This window comes from Cucurbita maxima, unplaced genomic scaffold (assembly GCF_002738345.1).
Source record: "Cucurbita maxima cultivar Rimu unplaced genomic scaffold, Cmax_1.0 Cma_Scf00009, whole genome shotgun sequence".
NCBI lineage: Eukaryota > Viridiplantae > Streptophyta > Magnoliopsida > Cucurbitales > Cucurbitaceae > Cucurbita > Cucurbita maxima.
In genome coordinates, this window is record NW_019272025.1 from 751,455 (window position 1) to 776,049 (window position 24,595).

At 37.7% G+C, this 24,595-nt stretch overlaps 1 long non-coding RNA gene and 7 other non-coding genes across 8 annotated transcripts in view; all 8 read left to right on the top strand.

Annotated features, from left to right (window-relative positions):
• The window catches only part of LOC111483800, a 371,642-nt gene that overhangs the window by 185,969 nt on the left and 161,078 nt on the right, over positions 1-24,595 (top strand). The window lies entirely within an intron of this gene.
• TRNAL-CAA lies at positions 8,793-8,875 on the top strand. Its single transcript has one exon. It is a non-coding gene; the product is annotated as a tRNA-Leu (tRNA).
• TRNAL-UAG lies at positions 9,697-9,779 on the top strand. Its single transcript has one exon. It is a non-coding gene; the product is annotated as a tRNA-Leu (tRNA).
• TRNAL-CAA lies at positions 10,601-10,684 on the top strand. The gene has a single exon. It is a non-coding gene; the product is annotated as a tRNA-Leu (tRNA).
• On the top strand, positions 11,557-11,640 carry TRNAL-CAA. The gene has a single exon. It is a non-coding gene; the product is annotated as a tRNA-Leu (tRNA).
• Positions 12,531-12,614, top strand: TRNAL-CAA. Its single transcript has one exon. It is a non-coding gene; the product is annotated as a tRNA-Leu (tRNA).
• Positions 13,013-13,096, top strand: TRNAL-CAA. The gene has a single exon. It is a non-coding gene; the product is annotated as a tRNA-Leu (tRNA).
• TRNAL-CAA lies at positions 14,427-14,510 on the top strand. The gene has a single exon. It is a non-coding gene; the product is annotated as a tRNA-Leu (tRNA).

The window sequence follows — 24,595 nt, forward strand, 5'->3', positions numbered from 1 at the left end:
GTGGTATTTTTTGTAGGGTTTGTTCTTGGTCCTGAGTGGTGACGGGCTAACAGCTGCACGACGTGGATTGAGGTGAAGCTATGCAAGGCTAGATTGAAGTTTGGGCATGCGCTGACACGTGTTGGGCTAAGAAGATGATGGGTCATGGAAGTTGGGCTTGGGTCAAGTTGGCTGAGGGCGCGTCTAAGGGCTAAAATACTAGTGGATTTGGATTTTCGAACCTAGCTTCAGATACGAACCTATGGTTTGGGTTCTGCTAATTTCCGAGGCTGAGGTTCAGTTTTAAGCTTAAATTTCAACTATTTCAACGCTTTCCTTAGTTTTTTGCATTTGCTTTTAGTTTTTGGACCTATTTCAAGTCGATTTTGGCTAAGTTTTAATTATTCTTGCATAGTAATTTACTAAAACATTAGCCAACTTTTATATTTAGTTTTATTTTTTTTCATAATTATCAATATTTCTCTAACCCGAAGATTGAAAATACAGTCAAGTCAACCATTAGAGTAGACGTGTCATAATTTTGATATCAAAGTTCTAATCCAAAGATCTAAATTCCAATAACATGTAGACCGTACTCCATAGTCAATTTCTAATCTTAAATTAACATCACATTAACACATGCTCAATTCTTGAAATTTTATTTTCTAGTTTAAAACCTACGCTATTCGATATGAGATCTAAAATAAGTGCATGGGATTTACACCGTTGACGAAGAGGAAGGTTTGAGAACAAGACTTTACTGCATTGGGTCCTTTCATGTCCGTCTATTCCCCCTTGTGTTGAAACATTGTTTCTCGTGACCCACACATGGCCGGTCAACTATTCTAAATCTTGCGACAAATGATTTTATGATAAATGAAAATGTAAAATATTTGCATAAATATGAGAATCAGTATTTGGTTTACACACCCTTACAAGAATGCTTCATTCTCCTTAAATCAATAAGGGATCTCAATATATAATATCTACTAGTATTGGGGGGCTTAGGTTGAAAGTTCATTAGTTTACCCATATAAAAACTTGGTAGATTTGAACTTTTCAAAGTTAAGTCATGGAAGAAAAGTACCATTGTGGACATCAATTGAACTCACTCGAGTTTTGGAGTTTTAGAAGGGTGAAAACATGATTTTTAAAACTTCAAATTTTGAGAATATATCAAAGTTCCAGTTAGTTCTCTAACATGCCACGTCACAAAACCAAGTTGATTGGAGTTTTCTACTAGGGAGAAGAACAAACATCGTTATAAGTTATGGCTTCATTCCCATCGTTAGAAGAAGGGTTTGATGACCTCCGACCTTGTGGTTAACAGCCACACACTCTAACCAACTGAGCTATTCCAGCCAATCATTTGTTACAATCCGAGTCCACCACTAGTTGATATTGAATAGTTTCGTTCCTTACGTATCGCTGTCAGCCTCACGGTTTTAAACAGCATCTACTAAGGAGAGGTTTTCAGACCCCTGTAAGAAATGTTTCTTCACCTCTCTAATCGACGTGTGATCTATTTATCCAACCTTTCTGAGAGCCAAGCATCCTCACTGGCACATTGCCTAGTGACTTGCTCTGATATCATTTGTAATAGTCCAAGCGCACGTTGCATTAGATACTGGCATCAGCCTCACAGTTTACACACCCATATAAGAAATGTTTCATACCCTCTCAAACCAATGCGGGAGTGGATAATATCTACTATCGTCGTGGGCTTGGGTCAAAAGCATCATTAATTTATCAAATGATAATAAGAAATTTGTAGATTTTTACTTTTCAAACCGAAGGAAAAATATGGAACCTCGTTTCTAAACTCGTGATTTGAATATCAAATGATAATAAGAAATTTGTAGATTTTAACTTCTCAAAGTGATATGGAATCAACCAAAGGAAAAGTATGGAACCTCGTTTCTAAACTCATGATTCGAATCACTCCACAAGAGCTTTGATCAATACCGCTTGAATAACTCTAACATGCTCTCATCAAACCTAAAAAATAGAAATTCTATTTTTTTTAATTCCAAAATGTGATCTCATCAAAGAAAAGAAGGCTTATATAGTCTTTACACAAAAGAAGTTAAAGGGTGGGTACAATCTAACCTTAACTCCTAAATTAAAAACTAGCTTAAATATGACAAACAAATATTTAAATTATAATTAAATAGTGCAAGGAATGAAATGTGCTTATTAGTCATCCTTGGACTAGTTCCTGAATTTCTAGTCCATGAATTCAGCGGAATTCATTAAATGCAACTTAAAGTGCATTTAATGCATCTCTTTCTTGACGCTCAACTTTGCACAACATATAAGGGAGGTCTCCAACGATTTCTAGAATTTCCTTTGATGAGCTCACCATCGGTTGAATATAAGTTACAAGGTTTGTTGTAGCTTCTTGGCTCTCGTCCTTGTAATTGGACCTTGGGATATGAAAATTCTTTGGTCGTGGTTCATATCATTCTCCCCCTCTTGAGAGGGATTCGTCCTTGAATCCCAGCCATCACCTACATCAAAAGGACTCAAATCAACAACATTAAAAGTTGCACTAACACCATACTTACTTGGTAAATCAATTTTATAAGCATTGTCGTTGATACGCTCAAGAACTTGAAAAGGTCAACCTCCTCATGGTAAAAGCTTAGATTTTCTTTGAGTAGAAAATCTTTCTTTTTGGAAATGCACCCAAACCCTTATCTCCTGGCTTGAAGATGACAATCTTGCGTCCTTTATTAATTTGGGTGGCAACCTTGGAATTTTGCTTCTCAATTTGTTCTTTTACTTGCTTGTGCAGTTTATGAACAAACTCAACCCTGGCATTTGCATCGAAATTTACAAACTCTTTTGACGGCATAGGTAACAAGTCAATAGGGGTTAAGGGATTAAAGCCATAAACAGTTTCAAAAGGTGTGCATTTAGTAGTGCTATGAAACCATATTATATGCAAATTCTATAAATGGCAAACAATCCTCCCCAGTCTTAAGATTCTTATCAATAATAGCCCTAACCAGAATAGTCATGGTTCTGTTAACAACTTCAGTTTGTCCATACATTTGAGAATGACAAGTAATTGAATATACTAGCTTAGTTCCTAACTTACCCCATAAAACACGCCAAAAATGGCTTAAAAATTTTACATCACGATCACTAACAATGTTTTTAGGAATGCCATGCCATGCAATCATACAACTTCACTAAAGAACAAGTTAGCAATATGTTTTGCATCATCAGTTTTGTGACAAGGAATACAATGAGCCATTTTACTAAATCGATCAACCACAACAGAGATGCTATCATATCCTTTCCTAGTCCTAGGTAAACCTAAAACAAAATCAATTGATATATCAATCCAAAGACTATTAGGAACACGTAATGGGGAGTATAAACCATGTGGTTGAAACCTAGACTTAGCTTGTTTACATGCTAAACAACGAGCACAAACTTTATTAACATCATGTCTTATTTTAGGCCATTTTTTTTTCAAAGAGCATAACATAAGTTTTAGAAACTCCATGGTGTGCCATTAAACTACCTCCATGAGCATCCCTCACAAGTAGCTCACGTATGGAAAAAGATGGTAAGCAAAGTTTGCCTTTCCGGACCAAAAATCCATCTAACAAAAAGTAATTATCCACAATGAGTCATTTTTCACAAGATTCAACAAAAGGAGCAAAGAACATGTCATGTTGATACAACTCCTTTATGTGTTCAAAACCCAACAAATTAGCATTCAAAGTATTGAGAAGGACATACCTTTGTGATAAAGCATCTGCAACAATGTTCTCCTTACCTTGTTTATATTTGATGACGTAAGGGAATGTTTCAATAAATTCTGACCACTTAGCATGTCGTCTATTGAGTTGCTTTGTGCTCTCAAATGCTTTTAAACTTTCATGAATCATATGAATAACGAACTCCTTATGCCAAAGGTAATGTTGTCATGTTTGCAATGCACGAACCAAAGCATAAAGCTCTTTGTTATAAGTTGGATACCTCAAAGATACATCAGTCAACTTCTCACTAAAGAACGTTAAAAGTCTTGGATTTTGCATTAATAGAGCACCTATCCCTACTCCACTAGCGTCACCTTCCGTTTCAAAAGTTGACTGAAAATTAAGTAATGCAAGAAAAGGAGTAGAACTCAATTTTTCTTTCAAAGTGTTGAAAGCAAGTTCTTGATCTTTTTCCCATATAAAGAATACATTTTTCTTAACAAGTTCATTCAAGGATGAAGCAATTGTACTAAAATTCTTAATGAACCTACGGTAGAAACTTGCAAGACTATGAAAAATACTTACCTCACTTACACTTTGAGGTATAGGTCAATCTTTTATAGCCTTCACTTTTTCCATATCAACCTCAACACCAACACCATTAGATGAAACTACAAACCCAAGAAAGTTAACTTTTTCCATGCAAAAGCTACATTTCTTTAAATTTACATACAAACATTCGTTTCTTAAAGTAGTCAAAACATTGCGTACATGAGTAATGTGATCATCTAAAAATTTAGAGTAAACAAGGATGTCATCAAAGTAAACAACTACAAACTTACCTCAGTATTCTCGTTAGACATGGTTCATTAGTCTCATGAAGGTACGTGGTGCATTAGTTAATCTAAAAGGCATAACCAACCATTCATAAAAGCATACTTTGTTTTAAAAGCTGTTTTCCACTCATCCCCAATATGCATGCGAATTTGATGATAACTCAATTTTAAATTAATCTTAGTAAAAAGACGACATCCATGCAACTCATCAAGCATATCATCTAATCTAGGAATTGGATACCTATACTTTATAGTTATCTTGTTTATAGCCCTAAAATCAACACACATACGCCAAGAACCATCTTTCTTAGGTGCAAGAATAACTGGAACAGAACAAGGACTCAAACATTCACGTACATATCCTTTAGCAAGGAGTTCACTTACTTGCCTTTGTATCTCTTTGGCTTCCTTTGGATTAGTTCTGTTGGTCGGTTTGGAATGGGCGCGCCAGGAATGAAGTCAATCTTGTGTTCAATCCCTCTAAGTGGTGGAAAACTACTAGGCATCTCCTCGGAAAAGAAATCTTCAAACTCTTGCAAAAGCACAACCAAATCACTAGGCAAAGAAGGATTCAGCGTGTTAGTAAAGTAACAAGACCCCTTGCACATAAGTACAAGAATAGTCTGGTTAGAGAGCAAAACATTCCTAGCCTCACTTGATCTAACATACAAGCTTACAGATTTGACATTTCTCTCTTTTTGTTTCTCTAGGCTGGGTGCTACTCTTGCTTTTCACTCAAGCTCTTTTTTTCACTTGATTCTTTTTCAATATCTGCTTTTGCATCAGCCTCTTGCCTTTTCTTTTCAAGTTTGCAATGATCAATAAGTACATCTTTTGGAGACAATGGAACAAAAGTAGTTTTTCTACCACTGTGAGTAAAAGAGTATCGATTTGCATACCCATCATACATTACCCGATGATCAAATTGCCAAGCCCTCCCCAGTAGTAAATCTCCAACATGCATGGATACAACATCACATAAAACATCATCAACATATTTTCCAATAGTAAAAGAAACAAGAGCTTGTTGAGTTACCTGTACTTCCCCACGATCACTCAACCATTGAAGCTTGTAGGGTCTTGAATGTGGTTGTGTCTTTAAATTAAATCCTTTGACTAGAATGGAACTCACAACATTGGTGCAACTACCGCTATCAATGACAACACTACAAGGTACTGATTGAACAAGACACCGAGTTTGAAATAAGTTCTCTCGTTGGTCTAAGCCGTCCTCCTTAATGTGGGTGTTTAGAGCTCATCGAGTAACCATAGATATATGTGTAGGGTCCTCTTCACTAAACTCCTCACTCTCATCATTTTCCTCATTTATGTCTCATGTGCCTCGTCATCTCTAACAATTTCTCCCTCCTTGATGGTCATAATTCTTGTATTTGGGCAATCTCTACTATAGTCTCTACCCCTTGACATCTCCAACACTTCAAATTCCTATTTCGAACATTAGACTTTTCTACTTTTTCTTTCCCTGTTCTAGAACTCTCACCTTTCTCAAATTTAGCTTGAGGCTTCTCATTAATCTCTTGATTTCTATGCTTATAATCAATGTTCTTACTATCCTTTTTTCATGTAGAAGTAGAATTGGAATAAGTTTAAGAAGAATACCATTGAGACCTTCGTTGGATTTGCCTCTCGATCTTAATTACAGTGTGCAACAACTCCTCGATATTAGAATAAGTCTGTAAATAAGTCTTGTCTGCAATCTCTATGTTTAACCCATTAAGAAACCGCGCCATGAGAGTCTCCATGTTCTCATCGTGATCAAGTCGATCCATCAATGTATCCATCTCCGTGTAATAATCCTCCATAGATTTGCGTCCTTGTTTCAATGCTTGAAGCTTTTGCGCCATGTCTCGTTAAAAATAATGTGTAACAAAATGCTTCCGCATGGACTCTTTGAACTTGTACCATGAATCAATTGGTTGCTTCAAGATTTCTTCTCCTACTTGACATCAATTTATCCTACCAAATATGAGCATATTATTTGAATTGAGCAATGCATAACAGTACCTTCTTTTCATCACTAAAATTATGACAGTTGAACACCAACTACACCGTTTTCTCCCATTCAAGGTACTCCTCTGGATCGGTTTTTCCATAAAACTTGGGAGTTTTAATTTCATGCTCCCCACGTTACGATCAATTCTATCAATCATAAAGAACTTGTTGTGGTAAATTATGATACCTTCTTCCACGGCCTATCTCTCGCATCAAGCCACGACCAACCGCATGTGGATTATCCTCGTGTTGATCAGAATTGTCTTCCTCATATTGATCCGTAGATTGGGCAGGCAATGGAATCCTCTCTCAAGCTTGATTTTGAATCTCCAATCTGCCTATTCAATTGGTCAACTCTTCTATTCCTTGAATTAGTCTTTCCATGGTTCGTTGTTGTGCTTCCCTCAATCGTGCATCAGCAATGTTAAGATTGTCGTCTGGATTTTCCATGCTACAAAAGAAAGTTGAAAAAAAAAAAGACCTCACAAGCACTCCCTCATCCCTCAAGTGTGTTCACTCGTAAATGTAGTTCACTCGTGTTTAACACTCAACACTCTTGAATCAATGTATTACTCCCTTACAATCTCGCCCTCACAATTGAGCACATACAAACACACTAAAAAAAACACGACGTCAGTGTGGATAAAACGCGAGCCAAAGTGGATAAAATCTACTACCGTTGTGGGCTTTGGGACGAAAGCATCATTATTTATAAAAAATGATAAGGACTTCCTACCATGGTGGATATTTGTAAGTTCGAGTTAGTTCTCTTACACGCCACGTCATAAACCGGAGTTGATTGAAAATATATACTAGAGAGAAGCACCAACACCTAATATAATAAGGTATGCTTCATTCACATCACTAGAAGGAGGGCTTGAACCTCCGACCTTGTGGTTAACAGCCACACACTCTAACAAAATGAGCTACTCCAACCAATCATTAGTAGTTAGGATGGGCGAGTGGTCTAAGGCGCCAGGCTCAAGTTCGAGTCCTCAGAGGAGGGTGTGGGTTGAAATACCACTTCTAACCTCTCACGTTATTGTGAGGAAAAATGCGAGCCAAACAGGATAAAATCTACTACTACCGTTGTTTCGTGTAAAAACATTCTAGCCACTCATTTGTTACAATCCATGATCACCATTCATCTAAGAAGAGGTTTTTGCCGCTTGTTAGGATTGTTTCGTTCGTCTCTCAAACAGTTAGTAGATATTATCATTAGCCTCACAGTTGCGTCTTCTATGGAGACATTTACACACTCATATACGGAATGCTAAACTCCCCTCTCAAATCAATCAGCAATACATCATTAGTAGTTAGGATGGTCGAGTGGTCTAAGTTGCTAGACTCAAGTTTTGGTCCTCGTAAGAGGGGGCGGCGTGGGTTCAAATACCAATTTTGATATCTCATGTTATTGTGAGGAAAAATACGAGCCAAAGTGGATAGAATCTATTACTGGCTGTGGTGGGCTTTGGTCAAAAGCAGCATTGATACTAGTTGACTCACGCCACACGCTAGTGCTTTTTAAAAGTGTCAAAACATGATTTTTGAGAATATTTGTAAGTACGAGTTAGTTATCTTACACATCACAAACCGAAGTTGATTGAAAATATATATACTAGAGAGAAGCACCAACACCCATTATAATAATGGTATGCTTCATTCACATCACACTAGAAAAGGAGGGCTTGAACCTCTAACCTTGTGGTTAAGAGCCACACACATTAAGCAACTGAGCCATTCCAGCCACTCATTTGTTATTACCCAAGACCACCATTAGTTGATATTATCTGCTATTGTTCTTTACGTATTGCAGTCACCCTCATGGTTTTAAACTGCATCATGTAAGGAGAGGTTTTCAAACCCTTGTAAGAAATGTTTCTTCACCTCTCCAATCCACCCCTTTAGAGGGCCAAATGTCTTCACTGGCGCATCGCTGGTGACTAGCTCGGATATCATTCGTAAAAGTCCTAGTGCATTGTCAGCCGACATTCTCCATTTTATCCCATTAGGTATTGTCGTCAGCCTCACAGTTTTAAAACGCGCCTATTAGAGAGCGGTTTTCGCCGCTTGTTAGGATTGTTTCGTTCGTCTCTCAAACAGTTAGTAGATATTATCTATTATAATCTGTGACGTATCGTTGTCAGCCTCACAGTTTTAAAACGCGTCTACTATGGAGACATTTTCACACTCATATACAGAATGTTAAACTCCCCTCTCAAACCAATCCAAGAATACATCATTAGTAGTTAGGATGGCCGAGTGGTCTAAGGCGCTAGACTCAAGTTCTGGTACTCGTAAAAGGCGTGGGTTTAAATCCCACTTCTAACATCAATTGTTATTGTGAAGCAAAATGCGAGCCAAAGTGGATACAATCAACTATTGTTGTTGAGAGGTGATATGATGGGTTTTGGGTCGAGAAAGTAGCTTGGATATTAGATATAGTTAGTTGACTCCGTGCCACGCTATATAATGCTTTTAAACATTGTTTTTTAGAACATATGTAAGTACGAGTTTAGTTATCTTACACACCACGTCACAAATCGAAGTTGATTGAAAATATTTACTCGAGAAAGCACCAAAACCCAATATAATTAAGGGCCACACGCTCTAACCAAGTGAGCCATTCCAACCACTCATTTGTTATTACCCAAGACCACCATTAGTTGATATTATCTGCTATTGTTCTTTACGTATCGCAGTCACCCTCATGGTTTTAAACTGCATCATGTAAGGAGAGGTTTTCAAACCCTTGTAAGAAATGTTTCTTCACCTCTCCAATCGACATGGGATCTCACAATCCACCCCTTTTGAGGGCCAAGCGTACTCACTCGCGCATCGCCGGTGACTAGCTCGGATATCATTCATAAAAGTCCTAGCACATTGCTAGCAGACATTGTCCATTTTATCCCATTAAGTATTGTCGTCAGCCTCACAGTTTTAAATGCGCCTATTAGAGAGAGGTTTTCGCCGCTTGTTAGGATTGTTTCGTTCGTCTCTCAAACAGTTAGTAGATATTATCTATTCTAATCTGTGACGTATCGTTGTCAGCCTCACAGTTTTAAAACGCGTCTACTATGGAGACATTTTCACACTCATATACGAAATGCTAAACTCCCCTCTCAAACAAATCCAAGAATACATCATTAGTAGTTAGGATGGCCGAGTGGTCTAAGGCGCCAGACTTAGGTTCTGGTCCTCGTAAGAGGACGTGAGTTCAAATCCACTTCTAACATCAAATTGTGTTATTGAGAGGCAAAATGCAAGCCAAAGTGGATACAATCAACTATTGTTGTTCAGAGTGATAATGATGGGTTTTGGGTCGAGAAAGTAGCTTGGATATTAGATATAGTTAGTTGACTCCGTGCCACGCTATAATGCTTTTAAACATTGTTTTTTAGAACATCTGTAAGTACGAGTTTAGTTATCTTACACGCGACGTCACAAATCGAAGTTGATTGAAAATATTTACTAGAGAGAAACACCAAAACCCAATATAATTAAGGGCCACACGCTCTAACCAACTAAGCTATTCCAACCACTCATTTGTTATTACCTAAGACCACCATTAGTTGATATTATCTGTTATTGCTCTTTCCGTATCGCAGTCACCCTCAAGGTTTTAAACTGCATCATGTAAGGAGAGGTTTTCAAACCCTTGTAAGAAATGTTTCTTCACCTCTCCAATCGACATGGGATCTCACAATCCACCCCTTTTGAGGGCCAAGCGTCCTCAGTTGTGCATCGCCGGTGACTAGCTCGGCTATCATTCATAAAAGTCCTAGCGCATTGCTAGCAGACATTGTCCATTTTATCCCATTAGGTATTGTCGTCAGCCTCACAGTTTTAAACGCCTATTAGAGAGAGGTTTTCGTCGCTTGTTAGGATTGTTTCGTTCGTCTCTCAAATAGTTAGTAGATATTATCTATTCTAATCTGTGACGTATCGTTGTCAGCCTCACAGTTTTAAAACGCGTCTACTATGGAGACATTTTCACACTCATATACGGAATGCTAAACTCTCCTCTCAAACCAATCCAAGAATACATCATTAGAAGTTAGGATGGCCGAGTGGTCTAAGGCGCCAGACTCAAGTTTTGGTCCTCGTAAGAGGGCGTGGGTTCAAATCCCACTTCTAACATCAATTGTTATTGAGAGGCAACATGCGAGCCAAAGTGGATACAATCAACTATTGTTGTGAGCGTGATATTGATGGGTTTTGGGACGAAAGTAGCTTGGATATTAGATATAGTTAGTTGACTCCATGCCACGCTATAATGCTTTTAAAAATTGTCAAAACATGATTTTTGAGAATATCTGTAAGTACGAGTTTAGTTATCTTACATGCCACGTCACAAACCGAAGTTGATTGAAAATATTTACTGGAGCGAAGCACCAAAACCCATTATAATAATGGTATGCTTCATTTGCATTGCAAGAAAGAGAGCTTGAACCTCAAGCCTTATACACGCTCTAACCAACTGAGCCATTCCAACCACTCATTTGTTATTACCCAAGACCACCATTAGTTGATATTATCTGCTATTGTTCTTTACGTATCGCAGTCACCCTCATGGTTTTAAACTGCATCATGTAAGGAGAGGTTTTCAAACCCTTGTAAGAAATGTTTCTTCACCTCTCTAATCGACATGGGATCTCACAATCCACCCCTTTTGAGGGCCAAGCGTCCTCAGTTGCGCATCGCCGGTGACTAGCTCGGCTATCATTCGTAAAAGTCCTAGCGCATTGCTAGCAGACATTGTCCATTTTATCCCATTAGGTATTGTCGTCAGCCTCACAGTTTTAAATGCCTATTAGAGAGAGGTTTTCGCCGCTTGTTAGGATTGTTTCGTTCGTCTCTCAAATAGTTAGTAGATATTATCTATTCTAATCTGTGACGTATCGTTGTCAGCCTCACAGTTTTAAAACGCGTCTACTATGGAGACATTTTCACACTCATATACGGAATGCTAAACTCTCCTCTCAAACCAATCCAAGAATACATCATTAGAAGTTAGGATGGCCGAGTGGTCTAAGGCGCCAGACTCAAGTTTTGGTCCTCGTAAGAGGGCGTGGGTTCAAATCCCACTTCTAACATCAATTGTTATTGAGAGGCAACATGCGAGCCAAAGTGGATACAATCAACTATTGTTGTGAGCGTGATATTGATGGGTTTTGGGACGAAAGTAGCTTGGATATTAGATATAGTTAGTTGACTCCATGCCACGCTATAATGCTTTTAAAAATTGTCAAAACATGATTTTTGAGAATATCTGTAAGTACGAGTTTAGTTATTTAGTTATCTTACATGCCACGTCACAAACCGAAGTTGATTGAAAATATTTACTGGAGCGAAGCACCAAACCCATTATAATAATGGTATGCTTCATTTCCATTGCAAGAAAGAGAGCTTGAACCTCAAGCCTTATAATTAAGGGCCACACGCTCTAACCAACTGAGCCATTCCAACCACTCATTTGTTATTACCCAAGACCACCATTAGTTGATATTATCTGCTATTGTTCTTTACGTATCGCAGTCACCCTCATGGTTTTAAACTGCATCATGTAAGGAGAGGTTTTCAAACCCTTGTAAGAAATGTTTCTTCACCTCTCTAATCGACATGGGATCTCACAATCCACCCCTTTTGACGGCCAAGCGTCCTTAGTTGCGCATCGCCGGTGACTAGCTCGGCTATCATTCGTAAAAGTCTTAGCGCATTGCTAGCAGACATTGTCCATTTTATCCCATTAGGTATTGTCGTCAACCTCACCGTTTTAAATGCCTATTAGGGAGAGGTTTTCGCCGCTTGTTAGGATTGTTTCGTTCGTCTCTCAAACAGTTAGTAGATATTATCTATTCTAATCTGTGACGTATCGTTGTCAGCCTCACAGTTTTAAAACGCGTCTACTATGGAGACATTTTCACACTCATATACGGAATGCTAAACTCTTCTCTCAAACCAATCCAAGAATACATCATTAGAAGTTAGGATGGCCGAGTGGTCTAAGGCGCCAGACTCAAGTTCTGGTCCTCGTAAGAGGGCGTGGGTTCAATCCCACTTCCTAACATCAATTGTTAGACCACCATTAGTTGATATTATCTGCTGTTGTTCTTTACGTATCGCAGTCACCCACATGGTTTTAAACTGCATCATGTAAGGAGAGGTTTTCCTCTCTAATCGACATGGGATCTCACAATCCACCCCTTTTGAGGGCCAAGCGTCCTCAGTTGCGCACCGCCGGTGACTAGCTCGGCTATCATTCGTAAAAGTCCTAGCGCATTGCTAGAAGATATTGTTCATTTTATCCCTTTAGGTATTGTACTATGGAGACATTTTCACACTCATATACGGAGAAGATATTGTTCATTTTATCCCTTTAGGTATTGTACTATGGAGACATTTTCACACTCATATACGGAATGCTAAACTCTCCTCTCAAACCAATCCAAGAATACATCATTAGAAGTTAGGATGGCTGAGTGGTCTAAGGCGCTAGACTCAAGTTCTGGTCCTCGTAAGAGGGCATGGGTTCAAATCCCACTTCTAACATCAATTGTTATTGAGAGGCAACATGCGAGCCAAAGTGGATACTATCAACTATTGTTGTGAGCGTGATATTGATGGGTTTTGGGTCGAAAGTAGCTTGGATATTTGATATAGTTAGTTAACTCCATGCCACGCTATACTGCTTTTAAAAATTGTCAAAACATGATTTTTGAGAATATCTGTAAGTACGAGTTTAGTTATCTTACATGCCACGTCACAAACCGAAGTTGATTGAAAATATTTACTGGAGCGAAGCACCAAAACCCATTATAATAATGGTATGCTTCATTTGCATTGCAAGAAAGAGAGCTTGAACCTCAAGCCTTATACACGCTCTAACCAACTGAGCCATTCCAACTACTCATTGTTTATTACCCAAGACCACCATTAGTTGATATTATCTGCTATTGTTCTTTACGTATCCCAGTCACCCTCATGGTTTTAAACTGCATCATGTAAGGAGAATTGTTATTGAGAGGCAACATGCGAGCCAAAGTGGATACTATCAACTATTGTTGTGAGCGTGCTATTGATGGGTTTTGGGTCGAAAGTAGCTTGGATATTAGATATAGTTAGTTGACTCCATGCCACGCTATAATGCTTTTAAAAATTGTCAAAACATGATTTTTGAGAATATCTGTAAGTACGAGTTTAGTTATCTTACATGCCACGTCACAAACCGAAGTTGATTGAAAATATTTACTGGAGCGAAGCACCAAAACCCATTATAATAATGGTATGCTTCATTTGCATTGCAAGAAAGAGAGCTTGAACCTCAAGCCTTATACACGCTCTAACCAACTGAGCCATTCCAACCACTCATTGTTTATTACCCAAGACCACCATTAGTTGATATTATCTGCTATTGTTCTTTACGTATCCCAGTCACCCTCATGGTTTTAAACTGCATCATGTAAGGAGAGGTTTTCAAACCCTTGTAAGAAATGTTTCTTCACCTCTCTAATCGACATACGATCTCACAATCCACCCCTTTTGAGAGCCAAGCGTCCTCAGTTGCGCATCGCCGGTGACTAGCTCGGCTATCATTCTTAAAAGTCCTAGCGCATTGCTAGCAGACATTGTCCATTTTATCCCATTAGATATTGTCGTCAGCCTCACAGTTTTAAATGCCTATTAGAGAGAGGTTTTCGCCGCTTGTTAGGATTGTTTCGTTCGTCTCTCAAACAGTTAGTAGATATTATCTATTCTAATCTGTGACGTATCGTTGTCAGCCTCACAGTTTTAAAACGCGTCTACTATGGAGACATTTTCACACTCATATACGGAATGCTAAACTCCCCTCTCAAACCAAACCAAGAATACATCATTAGTAGTTAGGATGGCCGAGTGGTCTAAGGCGCCAGACTCAAGTTTTGGTCCTTGTAAGAGGGTGTGGGTTCAAATCCCACTTCTAACATCAATTTTTATTGTGAGGCCAAATGTGAGCCAAAGTGGATACAATCAACTATTGTTGTTGAGAGTGATATGATGGGTTTTGGGTCGAAAGTAGCTTGGATATTAGATATAGTTAGTTGACTCCGTGCCACGCTATAATGCTTTTAAACATTGTTTTTGAGAACATATAAGTACGAGTTTAGTTATCTTACACGCCACGTCACAAACCGAAGTTGATTGAAAATATTTACTAGAGAGAAGCACCAAAATCCATTTACTAGAGAGAAGCACCAAAATCCATTATAATTATGGTATGCTTCATTTGAATTGCAAGAAAGTGAGCTTGAACCTCTCACTTATAATTAAGGGCCACACGCTCTAACAAACTAGGCCATTCTAGCCACTCATATGTTATTACCCAAGACCACCATTAGTTGATATTATCTGCTATTGTTCTTTTCGTATCACAGTCACCCTCATGGTTTTAAACTGCATCTTGTAAGGAGAGGTTTTCAAACCCTTGTAAGAAATGTTTCTTCACCTCTCCAATCGACATGGGATCTCACAATCCACCCCTTTTGAGGGTCAAGCGTCCTAACTCACACATCGCCGGTGACTAGCTCGGATATCATTCGTAAAAGTCCTAGCGCATTGCTATACGACATTGTCCATTTTATCCCATTAGGTATTGTCGTCAGCCTCGCAGTTTTAAAACGCGCCTATTAAAGAGAGGTTTTCGCCGCTTGTTAGGATTGTTTTGTTCGTCTCTCAAACAGTTAGTAGATATTATCTATTCGAATCTGTGATGTATCGTTGTCAGCCTCACAGTTTTAAAACGCGTCTACTATGGAGACATTTTCACACTCATATACGGAATGCTAAACTCCCCTCTCAAACCAATCCAAGAATACATCATTAGGAGTTAGGATGACTGAGTGGTCTAAGGCGCTAGACTCAAGTTTTGGTCCTCAAAAGAGTGCGTGGGTTCAAATCCCACTTCTAACATCAATTGTTATTGTGAGGCAAAATGTGAGCCAAAGTGGATACAATCAACTATTGTTGGGAGTGGATGTGATGGGTTTTGGGTCGAAAGCGCAACATGGATAATAGATATAGTTAGTTGACTCTGTGCAGTTTAGGATATTATTTGCTAATGTTCTTTAGTCACCCTCATGGTTTTAAACTGCATCATGTAAGGAGAGGTTTTCAAACCCTTGTAAGAACTGTTTATTCACCTCTCCAATCGACATGGGATCTCACAATCCACCGTTTTAAACTGCATCATGTAAGGAACTGTTTCTTCACCTCTCCAATCCACATGGGATCTCACAATCCACCATTTTAAACTGCATCATGTAAGGAGAGGTTTTCAAACCCTTGTAAGAACTGTTTCTTCACCTCTTCAATCGACATGGGATCTCACAATCCACCCCTTTTGAGGGTCAAGCGTCCTCACTCTCGCATCGCCAGTGACTAGCTCGGATATCATTCGTAAAAGTCCTAGCGCATTGCTAGCAGACATTGTCCATTTTATCCCATTAGGTATTGTCATCAGCCTCACAGTTTTAAATGCGCCTATTAGAGAAAGGTTTTCGCCGCTTGTTAGGATTCTTTCGTTCATCTCTCAAACAGTTAGTAGATATTATCTATTCTAATCTATGACGTATCATTGTCAGCCTCACAATTTTAAAACGCGTCTACTCTGGAGACATTTTCACTCATATACGGTATGCTAAACTCCCCTCTCAAACCATTCGCCACTTGTTAGGATTGTTTCGTTCATCTCTCAAACAGTTAGTAGATATTATCTATTCTAATCTGTGACGTATCATTGTCAACCTCACAATTTTAAAACGCATCTACTATGGAGACATTTTCACTCATATACGGTATGCTAATCTTCCCTCTCAAACCAATCTTAGAATAGATCATTAGCAGTTAGGATGGTCGAGTGGTCTAAGGCGCCAGACTCAAGTTTTGGTCCTCGTAAGAGGGTGTGGGTTCTCAAATCCCACTTCTAACATCAATTGTTATTGTGAGGCAAAATGCGAGCCAAAGTAGATACAATCAACTATTGTTGTGAGTGATGATGGGTTTTGGGTCTTGGATATAGATATAGTTAGTTGACTCCGTGCCACACTATAATACTTTTTAAAATTGTCAAAACATGATTTTTGTTATAATCAAGGGTCACACTCTCTAACCAACTGAGTCATTCCAGCCACTCATTTGTTATTATCCAAGACAACTATTAGTTGATATTGTCTGCTTTTCATTCTTCACGTATCGCGGTCACTCTCATGGTTTTAAACTGCATCTTTAAGGAGAGGTTTTCAGACCCTTGTAAGAAATGTTTCTTCACCTCTCCAATCGATGTGGGATCTCAAAATCCACCCTTTTTTAGGGCCAAGCGTCCTCACTCGCGCATTGCTGGTGACTTGCTCGAATATCATTCGTAAAAGTCCAAGCGCACTGTTAGTAGACATTGTCCATTTTTTCCCATTAGGTATTGTCTTCAACCTCACAGTTTTAAAATGCACCTATTAGAGAGAGGTTTTCGCCACTTGTTAGGGTTCGTCTTTCCAACGGTTAGTAGATATTATCTATTTTTATTCGTGACGTATCGTCGTCAACCTTACAGTTTTAAAATGCGTCCACTATGGAAACATTTACACACTCATATATGGAATGCTAAACTCTCCTCTCAAACCAATTCGATAACACATCATTAGTAGTTAGGATGGTCGAGTGGTCTAAGGCGTCAGACTCAAGTTCTAGTCCTTGTAATAGGGCGTTGGTTCCAAATCCCTCTTTTGACATCTCATGTTATTGTGAGCTACAGTGGATAAATTAGTTGATATTGTCTCTATTATGTCTCGCTGTCTCAGTCGCAGTTTTAAACCACATCTACTAGGGAGAGGTTTCAATGTTTCAGTCGCGGTTTCCACATCCTTATAAGGAATGTGTCAGTCCCCTCTCAAACGAATGTGAGATCTCACAATAAGTAGTCAGAATGACCGAGTGGTTTAAGGCGCTAGACATATGTTTTGGTCCTCGTAAGAGGGTGTGGTTTCATATCCCACTTCTGACAACTCATATTATTGTGAACTAATTTTTGCAATACGGATCTAGACGGTGTATTGCATTGTCACAATAGTGAATAGGTTGGCGCACTACTAGGTTTGTTCTAAGTTGTTGAATAGTGCTACTGAGGTGTAGAGGGAATAGGAGGTGGTCGGGCTTTAGTGACATTGTTCACCCTGTAAATGGACTTGTAAGCTATCTACCCTTTTATTAGGCTTAGTGGAGATTTACATGGTTCGTAGGGTATCTAAGCAATTTCTAAGCAATTTAAATCACATCTCATATTTCTACGTCGCTCAAGACTAGCTTTTTAAGGCTAATCCAATTTCTCGGAGGTCTACGTAACTAATTGTCGCTCACAATTCTAAGATGCTCGGTCTACTAAAAATATAGTGACCTAGGTCACGTGAAACAAGCCTAGCTCTTTTCTATGTTTCAAAGACATTGGTTGACAAAGTTATGTGTTGAAGTCCAGCCGAGAATCGTTGAGTCGGTCGAGATTACATGCACGCATGCACAGAGGACAACACGACTGTCAGGTCACAAACTCAAGTTCTGGGTCGCGTGTATGGGTTGCTTGACATTAGACTAAAAACAAATGGTTTTGTGTTTAGGTCGTAATTTCTAGGCGAATTGGAGTGGGCTGCAGATTGGGCTTGGAACTTGTGGGCCGAAGATGGAGTCGTGGGTTTGAAACATGAATACGAATCCGAGGCGAATTGGAGTGGGCTGCAGATTGGGCTTAGAACTTGTGGGCCGAAGATGGAGCCGTGGGTTTGAAACATGAATACGAATCCGAATAATTGGCCCGTCAACCCATCTTCTTCACCCGTAAACAGATCGAAAATCGTTGCGATTCCCCTTTTTTTTCTAGCAAGAATACTAATGATTCTAATGACATTCTTCCATGCTTGCCCAAGGGTTTGTCTTCTCGAGATTAATACAACACTTTTGAAATACCCCTATGTTTTTAACCCCAAAAATCAACATCAAATACGAACATCTTTGCGAAGTAGAAACCCATGATTTTCTTCTCAAACCCCTCTCTATTTTCTTTCTCGATCTCGATTGAAAAATACAGAAAAACAAAATGATCGAATAAAAGTTGGGAGGTTTGAGCATTGAGAAATTTAAAGGGTTTGGGGAATAGTTTTGAATATGAAATAAATGCCTAGCTGGAAATTGCGGGATTTCCAACGAGATTAAATGCTATATTTTTCTCAAAATCGAATCGTTACCCTCATAACTTCTCATTGTTACCTGCTTGGTTCCTTCACCAAAATCGTAGAGCTTTGCTCCGTCTATAAAAATTCATTTTTCTTATAATTTTAAATCAACCACATACAAATATATTCACAATTAAAATTTGAGATTACATGTTCTTACCTTAACATGAGGCTCCACCGGTACACCAACTTTCAGCTTGAATCTTTTCAAAGTTTTTTCATAAAACTTGTGTAGCATCACTTTTAGATCAACACATCAAAAAACTCAGATCAAAACTCCCAAATAATCTCATGGATCTTTTAAAATATCGAGACTAAAGTTAAAAAACGTACCACATGTTCTTCCACGATTCTTGATTGTCTTGGACGATTCAAGAGCCCAGAGTGCTTCTCTACAAGGTTCTATGAAGATTTCGTAATGAAAACCTAGCTAGAATCGGACTCCTTGAGGTTGAATAAGAAATTGTCAGAGTAGTTACTTCTCTTTCTCTCACGGGTTTATTTTTCTCTCACATCCTTTATTTTTCTTTCAATTTTTTTCTTTCTTTTAATTTTTGTCAATTAACTCCATTATTTTAGTTAGTATAGGTTTCATAATAAGCTAGACACATAATGATTCTCAAAAGTTGAATTGGATCACTTTTCTAATTTATTATTATTATTTTTTATATCTTTTTGGAATTCTTGAGATTTTTCTCAAAGTCCTCATCTTGAAGGCCCGCCTCTAAAATTCTTAATAAAATTCAGGAAGTTTAATCTGAAAAGATAAATGAAAAACTCACTCTTCGTTAAAATTTGGGTGTATTTAATACAACATCATCTTATTTAAATTTAATATTGTCTTTTGAAGGTGTGCCTCACCTTAGTAACTTTGTCAAGATTGACCAGTACAAGACTTTTGGGCTCAAATTGATCCTTTGAACTTTGTTTTTGTGTTTGAGAATGGAAATCAAAGTAATTCACATGGTGCTCTTAAAACCTTGTAATAATAAATGTGTTATTGTTTAAAACTAATTGAATTATATTCTATTTAGAACATTAGATTATTCCCAAATTCAAAGATATTAGTGTTATGTTTTCGTAACACAAATTTTGAGGCCTTGACAACTCAAACGGTGACGAAAAGATGAAAGAAAAAGCAAATAAATAAAATAAATAAAACTATGATTAAATTTAAATTACTTTTTTTCCATACTCATGGGGCAACCATTAGGAGTCAACTACCTATGTAGTCTGAAGTGCCGTTTCAGTCATGTTAAATTTAATATTGGCGTATGCTCGCGACATGGATCACGTTTAAAAAAAATGTTTAGAAGGTAGGAGCAAATAAATGCGTTGAAAATAATTTTAAAGAAATCAATGTTATAAGATAAAAGCGAGTAGGCAACAACGCCTTTGATAGCATATAACCCTGGTACAAAGAATTGACACCTATTCAAATTCTTCGGTAGTACATTTTGGGGCGTTTTACCCCTATGGGTGTAGATATAAAGCCTATCTAACATGAAAAAAGTAAAAAAAAAGTTTAGAACAAGCATACGCCCATCAACAAAAAGTCCTAGACAAGCATGACAAGGATATCTAACATTCGCCCATTGGCAACACGCCTTGAACAAGTATGACCGTGACATCCTCCCTCACTTAATTGATTCACGTCTTTGACAATCGACTCTTAACAAACTCAGTATTGTAGGATAAGGTTGACTTCAAGTCCATGGATGCACTTCTCACTCATCTTAGTATTAACAGTTCTCTTCCAATATGATAAGAACTATTTAAACCCACTTCTCGATTTGTTAACTCTTCCCATCTTCTTAGTTTGTGTCTGTTCTACTTTCTTGGCATGAGAATTTTTCGTCTTTGCATGAGGTCATACCACCTCCTTGTGCTTGATGTCTTTTTGGTCGAGATAGTAACGTTTCAAGTTACTAACGTGGACAAAAGGTCTAGTCTGCATATATGAGAGTAGTTGAATCCTATACGATACCTTCTCAACCTTGTGGATAACTTCGACTAATCGATAGTATTTTCGCACCAGTCTTTGGTTCTTGTTGCTTTGAACTCAGAGTTGATTCTTTGTAACTTTACGAGTCAAGACGTGTTTAATAAGGATTTTGGTATTAATTATTGAGTAAGACTCTTATTTATCACATTTTAGTTAGTTTTAGGGCGTATATTGGAATTAATCATCTTGTTTCGATGTTTATATGACCTAAGAATGTCATATGAATTGATATACGTGAGAATTAAGCATTGGAATATAGTTTTGAGGTGACTATCGAACAATTAGTAACTTCGGTAAAGACGGTTACTATTTTAGTTAGCTAATTGATTGATGTATAATGGTGCATGTCATGTGGCTCTTGCATGTACCATTTTAATTATGTGATGCTTATATGTTCTTTGTATTGTCATTGATGCATATCATGTATGCATGTGATGTCCATTACACTATATTATGAATGAAATGAAATGCCATGTGTGAAATGTGATGTCTTACCATGTAAAGTTATGTGATGGATTACGTGAAGTTTTTCATGTATACATGATGCATATATGAATATGTTATGAACGAAAGGAGAAATGAAATGAAATAAATGTTATGTTATGTTATGAATGAAAAGCATGGGACCTCATGCTTGTATGTATGTCATGTGCATCGGGATACCTCCCTATTATGTTATACTAGTACATATGCATATCTTCGATACTTATAGTTGTCATGATATCACGTGGGCCTTTTCTTTTCTAATGCGTTCGTTGACGTGTAATATGGTGTGTCCGATCAAGTCAGCCCAGGGAATACGTATACAAGCACGTTTGGTGGGTCCATGTGTGCGTACATGGGCCGTGTGTGTAGAAGCACCATGCATCGAACTCTTCCCGGAACTAAAAAGTACCAAAGGTCATGTTACGTTTTTTAAATGATAGGTCTCGTTCATATTTTGTGTGTGATTGCATTACTAATCCAAAGAGTAGGGTGACTTACTGAGTATTTCTTAAAATACTCAAGCCACGTGTTACCTTATACTTTTTAGATAAAGTTAAAGTTAAAGCTCCCATGCATGGATAATGGTAAATGCTGGAAAAGCCATGGAAGTTGATATGAACCATGACAAGTCAGGATAGATAATGATAGAGCAGTAGTATTGAGTTTAATTAGTAGATATTAGGTGTTTTTAATGCAATTTGTTTTATATTAAAAAACAATGTTATTGTAATTTTTGTTTTGAATTGAATAGGTAATTCTATGACTTTATTTTAAAAGTATTTATTATGAATTTTCGCATCCATGATTAAAACACGCATGGGATGACGTCACTAATTAGCGTAAAAAAATTAGAAGCCTTACCCTACCTTTCAACACTTCTATTCCCTAGTCTTAAATGTCTTGTTACACTACCCTTCAACACTTCTATTCACTTGTTAAGTCATTTCAATCCTTTATTTCTGCCATTTCATTGGAGAGATACCTTAAGGAATGGAAATTGGGTTGGAATATTAGACTTCAGTTGCATATTTTGCATATTGTTTAAGTCATTCCCTTCTTTACTTCATTTTGTTGATGTTAAAAAACTTATCACTGTGATTGTATACACGAATATGTTTTGAGCTTTAAAGTGCATTCTTTTCAAAATTTTAGACCACCAATGAAGTCACATGTGGATGATCTCCCGTAGATTTTAATTGTATCAATGCTCCACACTCTTGGTAGTGAGTGAAGAGAAATGTTGGGATCCCTTTGTTTCTACTTTTTTTTATAGATCTTTACATAAAATTTTATTAGGGTGACGGGCGGGTAGATGCACGACGTGGATTGAGGTGATGCTACGCAAGGCTAGATTGAAGTTTGGGCATGTGCTGACACGTATTGGGCTAAGAAGACGATGGGTCGTGGAAGTTGGGCTTGGGTCAACTGGGTTGCGGGCATGTCTAAGGGCTAAAATACTAGTGAGTTTGGATTTTCGAACCTAGCTTCAGATATGAACATATTGTTTGGGTTCTGCTAATTTCCGAGGCTGAGGTTTAGTTTTAAGCTTGAATTTCGGCTATTTCAACGCTTTCCTTTGTTTTTTGCATTTGCTTCTAGTTTTTTGACCTATTTTTCTCGATATTCCTTTTAACTCCAAGATTGAAAGTATAGTCAACTATTAGAGTAGACGTGTCATAATTTTGATATTAAAGTTCTAATCCAAAGATCTAAATTCCTATAGCATGTAGATCGTACTCCATAGTCAATTTCTAATCTTAAATTAACATCACATTAACACATGCTTAATTCTTGAAATTTTATTTTCTAGTTTAAAACGTACGTTATTCGATATGAGATCTAAAAAAATGCATGGGATTTACACCGTTGACGCAGAGGAAGGTTTGAGAACAAGACTTTACTACATTGGGTCCTTTCATGTCGATCTATTCCCCCTTGTGTTGAAACATTGTTGCTCGTGACCCACACATGGCCGGTCAACTATTCTAAATCTTTCGTCAAATGATTTTGTGATAAATGGAAATCAGTATTTTGTTTATACACCCTTATAAGGAATACATTTTGAGAATATATCAAAGTTCCAATTAGTTCTCTTACACGCCACGTCGCAAAACGAAGTTGATTGAAAAATTCTACAAGGGAGAAGAACAAATATCGTTATAAGTTATGCTTCATTCCCATCACTAGAAGAAGGGCTTGATGACCTCCGACCTTGTGGTTAACAGCCACACGTTCTAACCAATTGAGCGATTCAAGTGAATCATTTGTTACAATCCATGACCACCATTAGTTGATATTGTCTGCTTTCGTTCGTTACGTATCGTTGTCACCCTCATGGTTTTAAACTGCATCTATTAAGGATAGGTTTTCAGACCCTTGTAAGAAATATTTCTTCACCTCTCCAATCGATGTGAGATCTCACAATCCACCCCTTTTGAGTGCCAAGCGTTCTCATTGGCGCATCGCTTGGTGACTAGCTCTCATATCATTCGTAAAATTACAAGCGCACTACTAGTAGACATTGTCCATTTTTTCCATTAGGTATTGCCATTAGCCTCATAGTTTTAAAACGCGCCTATTAGAGAGGTTTTTGCCGCTTATTAGGATTGTTTCGTTCCTCTCTCCAACAGTTAGTAGATATTATCTATTTTAATCTATTACATTTCGTCGTCAACTTCATAGTTTTGAAGCGCGTCTACTATAGAGACATTTACACACCCATATACGGAATGTTAAACTCCCCTCTCAAATCAATCCGGGAACACACCATTATGGTCCTCGTGAGAGGGTATGGGTTCAAATCTCACTTTTGACATTTCATATTATTTTGAGGCAAAACGCGAGCCAAAATAGATAAAATCTACTACTGTTTTTGGTCTTGGGTCCAAAGCCTACCTCTTGTGCCCTATTAGATTGCTACTTTTTGGGTTATCTAAAAAAATTATTTAAAATGGATTTTTGAAACCATCATAAAGATTAAAAAGTGAAAGAATGTGAATTAAAATTTTCAATAGTATTTTTTATTTTTGACTATTTTCTTTTATAGTGTTCTATTTTTTCCTTTCCATATCATTTTGAAATTCCACCGGTAAGACTCTCAATAAAATGTCACTTAAAAAAAATTAGAAAAATTAATTATGGTTAGGGTTTTAGCCTTACAAAAATGATGTTAGATTATTTTTATCTTCTAAAATGGTTGTACTATACTTTTGGTGAAGGTATCAACCACGGATAGAATCAAGCTTGATGATATGAAAAATTAAAATCGAAGGAAAATGACACCTCCAACATCCATTTGTGAAAATG